The following is a 6,430-nucleotide window of genomic DNA, read 5'->3' as shown; positions in this document are numbered from 1 at the left end:
GTACTTATTACCTGGTAGATCTGTCCATATGATGGGAATACCTACATACATATGATCCTCCTGCCATTAATAAACCAAAACTTTACTAAACAATAATACTAAATAATATAGACCTACTAGCAGTCTGTTATTTGAAAATCTAACGTATTCACCTAGCTTATTTCAAAAGAGATTTAATAGGTTTCCTAAAAATGCATAGCATATTGTACCCTGTGTCCCTGTGTATTCATAACACATGTTAATTTAATTAGGCAACATCTTTTTACATGTATTTCACAATATCATCCGTGAACTCGTATAAATATAATAGGCGCACATTCCTTGTCATGGAATGTGCATGCTGTCATTATTTTCTAGCAAAATGCTAGGTTTTTATAGTTTTAATCTTTACTAAAATGGCTGGTCTGTTTCTGAGGTACACATAGTAAATTTTATACCATTTTAAACAGTGATTTTTATTTTGACTTTTTACTACTTTACTATTTTAAATTGTTAATATCTTAATGTATTTCTCGTCATTGCCAAGTTGTTTTGTCGTGTGATTTTTAATGTAATTTTATCCTTCTTAACCAAGACTGTTGCAAAGGAAAAACACATTCCTATTTTTAAAAAGACAATAAAGTGTTCTTGAATCTAGAATCTTTTCTTGGGGATTCCACAACATCCGTCAACTCGTATAAATAATAGACCTATAGTCATTGTTATTCATATTGTATTATACAATGTGTTGGTGTTTCTTGCACTTTATTTTCATTCATTGAGGAATAAGCATCTTATTTCATATAATTATGGAACTGATAAGAAATTTTGAACAATTTATTTTTATATAATTTTTGCAATACACTGTCTTTCATATCATTTAAAAAACTAATTGTGATTTGGTCATTATTTTTCTAGAAATAGCATTCTTAACTTAAACTGTGTGATGACTGCACTCTCGAAAAAGGTCAACCTAGTTTCACCACTAGGTGGCATGTTCGAGGGAGGTCCCAGCCGGCCCCCTCCAAATTTGAATGTGCAAGTTATGTTTGATTGCGTCAGAGAAAGTAGAATTTGGCTTACAAACGATATTGAGTTGTAAATTATTGGTCCGGCCAAAACCGGATCAGTCGGACCACTGCCGACGCCCTTGCAATAAACAACATAAAACGTCAAAATTATTAAGTTAACCTTTCCACTTCGGTGCATGAATATAGCGATTTTTTTTGGACGTATGAGATTTACATGAGATTTGAGAATGTACTGAATATAAAATTTTAAATATTTTACATTTTAATCAGTAATCTCAGTATCAGATCCCCGAATTCGAGACGATTTTTGTATGCCGGGCTTATATTTATAAGACGTCTTCATCTTCTCAATCCCTACTTTTTGCTGCTTTTTAAGGTCATGATACTGCATCGAGCTGACTAAAAACGGAGACAGCCAGTGTTATAGGGCCGATCTTCCATTACCATTATGGGCATTTAAATTTTCATCAAAATCCTATTATTTCCACCCATTTATTTGTATTCATTCATACTAACAGTTTAGCAACGGCGGCGGAACGTTTTTGAAAGTTGGGGTGGGGGTAATTTTATAAGGTCCATCTAGGCTGGGGCCAGGGGGACGCCACAGGCCCCTGGTGCTACGGATATAGTTTAGATAGTAGCTCCATTTCAGTAGCCTGAAAGACGAACATGATTTAAATACCAAACATTTATGTGTTGCGCGTATAAGACGATCCCCTGTTTTTCGACGTAACTAAAGCATCGAAAAACGTTAGTATGTCTCCTTTTAATTAATCCTGATACTGCATCGAGGACGTAAAACGGAGCAAGTGTTAATTGTAGGGCCAATCTTCCAAATACCATTATGAACTTTTAAATGTTTATCAGAATCCTATTTCCCCCCATTGCCATTAATTGCGTTCATTTATACTAACAGTTTAGACAGGAGTGCCGCCAGCAGGGGAGCCGGGCCCCCGTCGGGGAGAAAAAGAACAATTCGTCGAAGAGAAAAAAAAAACAATTATATGTATTTTCTACATATTAGTAGACTCTAAAATCGATTAAATAAGCCTTTGAAACTCCTTAATTCTCAAAATTTTCGAGGGCTTCGCCCCCCCGGATCAGGCTTTGAAGGCCTTTTAATCGAAGCTCGACTACGCCCACTTTGCTTTCATCGGGAAAATCTGACCTCTCGTCGGGGCATCGGACCCTCCGTCGGGGACCTCGGCCCACCCGTCGAGCAAATCCTGGCGCCACCCCTGAGTTTAGATAGTAGCTCCATTTCAGTTGAAAATTCGCGTGTTTCAGCCTATTCACACATAAAAACGAACATGATTTAAAAAATATCAAACACTTTTTTTTTTCAATCGCAACTAAAGCGATTATTATTCTTTTTATTATATTCTTTTTATTATATTCCTGATGATGCTTTAAAAAAGCGAAACGTAATGAAATGGCCTTGTAAATTGGAGTGAAATTCATATTTGTGCTTAAACTCAGTTGCACATCCAACTGGCAAAAGTTATAAGGCCCCGATATATTATTATCCCCGGCCCACAGGCAAACTCCAGCCCGCCAAAGATTTTGATCCGGCCTGCGCAACATCCCTAAAAAATAATCATTGAAATTTCGTGGGGGAATGCCCCTGGACCTCCTATTTCAGTGTTGTTTCGATCGGCCCAAATTTCGCACCCCTTTCGGCTCCCCCTTTCGCCTCCTCCCCCTCCCCTCCCCACCCCTTTTTTGGACATCTCTGGATCCGCCCCTGCCGGCGGATCCGTGGAGCAGTCTTTTGGGCGTCATTCTGTTGAAAACACTGCTTTGATGTGTCTTACAGTCTAAACGTGCCATCTCAGGGAATCTGGAGGTGTTAAGTTAATTTGTTGTTTTCGCACCTTAGCCCCAACCATGAGCTGAGGTAAATCAAGGGAAAGGGAATCTGACTCTTCGTCGGGAGCTTTCTGGTGCTGACATTTTTTTAACACTACTTAGTACATGAGGGTATATTTTTTTTTTTGTGGAAAATTTCTTAGTGGTAGGTAGGAGATGTGTTGTATCCTCCACCCTTCCCTATGCCAAACTGCGTTCCCTCGTTTTTACAAAACAAGGCTTATCTTAGATGATGTCGAAAACCAAAGCTAAATAGGCCTATTAGGAAGACTTAAATAGTGGGTGGGGCTGACATTAAAAAAATTGGAAGTAAAATTTATGTCGGCCCGCAGGTGGTATCAATAGATGGAAACTGGCCCCCAGCTTAAAATGTTTGAATACCAACCAGGGTTATAAGGTAGGGCCTATCTAAAATTGATCGATCAAGTTTGTTAAAAATACAGAAACAAGAAACAATTAACACATATAATGAAAAATGATTTTTCTATTTCTTAGTGAATGGAGTTAGTTTCTGAGTTCTCTACTAACTGATAGCTTTTAAAAGAAACCCATAGTTGTAAGACGGCGTCAACCCTCAACATTATTATTATTTTTTTTTTATCAAAACAAGATTTACTACTAGAATTACTATTTACAGTACTACCAATGGAGTGCGCCCTCAGGGTGATTGTAAACATGGACGCGCGCATGAAAGGTGTTTGTACAATCCTATTAGTGTATTTGGTTGCTGTTTTTGAAGTAATTCGGCAGTTTTTCACACCTCATCGATGTGCAAGAGGTTAAGACAACTTTTATATTATATTATGCAATGTTAGTCATTAGGACTCTATTGCATTGATTAACATAGGCCTCGGGGGTAGGCCTAGGCCTGGTCAGTGGTAGGGCATATAAATAAGAAGAAGGCCTAGCCTAGGCCTACTTGCTGTAGGTCTAGGCCTTGGCCTGGTATGGTAGGGTTAGCCGGCGCTAATGCATATGTTCACCTCATCCTCAAAATCAAACTTCCAAGTTGTAATTCCCGGCGCTAATGCACTTTCGCACCTAACTTTTAATTCTTAATTTTTTTACTTGAATTTTCTTATCACAGACAGTCATAACACATATTTTATAAAACATTTTTAAATGATTCAACCACTCATAAAGTACTTTTTTTCAACAAAAAGATACCTTTTTATTGTTTCCGCGCTTGCTAGCATGACGAGCTGTACTTTTTTGCAATCAAGTAAGAAATTGCCAGAATGTCCGAGTCAATTCTTAAATTTTGAAACCATTAAGGCCATAGTCTTATAATTTTAATTGTAATTTTCCCATGAAACATCCGACAACAAAATGTGGCATCATGCAGTACCATCTTTTTGAACTTTCTTGTCGTAATCGAGGTTAATCGAACCGACGTTTATCATTGGCTTTAATAGTTGTTTTTCTGGATTTAGGCCTAGGCCCTATTTTTCGATCTGTGTACGCATTTGGATCATTACTAATTTTTGAAGTAATTATTGTACGTGTGAATTTCATATGAACACACATAGTCAAACAACAGCACCATACATTATAAAGAATGACATACATAATACGGCAAAGAGATAACTTTTCATAAACATTTCATCAAAAAACTTCACGCTGCAAACTCAGACATTCTGGCAATTTCTTACTGATTGCAAAATGGCAGCTGCTCGTCGTCTAGCGAACACAGATTCGCTGTTCTTATTTGTGGGCTTATTTGTTGAAAAAGGTACTTTGTAAGTGGTTAAATCATGTGAACATGTTTGTTAATTATATGTTGTGACTGTGAGAAGAACGTTGAGGTAAAAAAAATAAGAATTAAAAGTTAGGCCTATTTGCGAAAGTACATTAGCGCCGTAATTCCCTTAAATATTAATGTATTATGCAAAACATGCCTTTACTTACACAATTTACACTATTATTAAGAAAAATTCGGTTTTACCGCAGCTCACTCGAGTGGCTCCCATCCGATCGCTTCTCAGCCATCTTGTAAACGAAATGGTTGCCAGAATCACATACTGTATATACGATTTCTAGTAACAATAGGGAATCAATTGTTTAACACTGTGCGCTACTATACCCATTTTGGTTCTAGTTGCGCACAGTGATAAATAATAGGATACAATTAAAATCAGTGACGGGCAGTTTATCACTGTGCGCTACTATACCCATTTTGGTTCAGTTGCACACAGTGATAATGTATAGGATACAATTAAAGTCAGTGACGGGCAGTTTATCACTGTGCGCTACAATACCCATTTTGGTTCTACAGTAGTTGCGCACAGTGATAATGAATAGGATAAAATTCAATTCAGTTGATGGGCAGTGTATCGAATGCATAGTTCACCTCATGCTCAAAATCAAACTTCCAAGTTGTAAAGTCCTTAAATATTAATGTATTATGCAAAACATGCCTTTAGCTACACGATTTACACTATTATATGACAATTCCAGCTTGTAATAATAAAAAAAAATCCAGTTTTACCGCAGCTCTCTTGAGTCGCTCCCATCCGATCGCTTCTCGGCAGTTTATCGTTGTGCGCTACTACACCCATTTTGGTTGTAGTTGCGCACAGTGATAATGAATAGGATACAATTAAAGTCAGTGACGGGCAGTTTATCACTGTGCGCAACTATACACATTTTGGATCTAGTTGCGCACAGTGATAATGTATAGGATAAAATTCAATTCAGTGATGTGCAGTTCATCATTGTGCACTACTATACCCATTTCGGTTCTAGTTGCACACATTGATAATGTAGGCCCCTATAGGATAAAAATCAATTATTATTATTATTTTGTGCAGTTTATCACTGTGCGCTACTATACCCATTTTGGTTCTACTTGCGCACATGTCTGATTAAAAACACGTCAAAGGACAAGACTGTGTTCTGGTAAGAAGTCAGGAATTTTCATCCAGGCTAATCCCCTTCAGAAATGTCTTTCGGACAGTTGGTCTGGTAATAACGCTGCCCCCACTCCCATTATGGCAACGTTGGATAAGCGATACGTTTTGTTTTTAAGTAATTATGGAATAAACAATGATATTACACTGTCAATCCGATTAGGTATTTTGTGTTTTGCATAAATGGAGTATGTTCGTTTCTCTGTTTTCTCCTTATTTCTTTTCTGGTGGTTTTTATTGATTTTTCACACTTATATACAGGTCTCTTACTTGCTTCTTATTTTTCAGCATACCGTGTTAAATTAATACCGTGTTATAATAATATTCGTGCTTTTCTACTAAACTAGTTCTGGAACACATTCATTATTATCACAATACTTGGACTTGCAATATATTTGAAGCTCAGATAACAATACTCAGTTCACTATAAATCATTGTTTCATTGTCATGTCAATATATTACTACTATTATTATTATCATCATCATCATCATCATCATCATTTACTTTATTATCTGTCAGTTGCTGCAAAAATATTAATATAATAATAAAAACACTAATGAAGATAATAAATTAAATAATGGTGATATCGATGAGATTGATAGTAATAATAAAGATGAAGCTTTTCCGTCTGCATTTGAGGG

At 36.7% G+C, this 6,430-nt stretch overlaps 1 protein-coding gene across 4 annotated transcripts in view; it reads left to right on the top strand.

The window, feature by feature from the left end:
* Positions 1-3,529: 3,529 nt before the first annotated feature.
* The window catches only part of LOC117100358 (dehydrogenase/reductase SDR family member on chromosome X-like), a 103,512-nt gene continuing 100,611 nt past the window's right edge, over positions 3,530-6,430 (top strand). For all 4 annotated transcript variants that reach the window (XM_033240020.1, XM_033240023.1, XM_033240021.1 and 1 more), the window contains exon 1: positions 3,530-3,657. The gene's annotated coding sequence lies outside the window, so the exon portion shown is untranslated. The remainder of the gene's footprint in view (positions 3,658-6,430) is intronic.

This window comes from Anneissia japonica, unplaced genomic scaffold, assembly GCF_011630105.1.
Source record: "Anneissia japonica isolate Jap-2015-1 unplaced genomic scaffold, ASM1163010v1 scaffold287922_len478547_cov175, whole genome shotgun sequence".
NCBI lineage: Eukaryota > Metazoa > Echinodermata > Crinoidea > Comatulida > Comatulidae > Anneissia > Anneissia japonica.
Note: the sequence above shows the minus strand (reverse complement) of the source record. Positions and strands in the feature narration are given on the sequence as shown.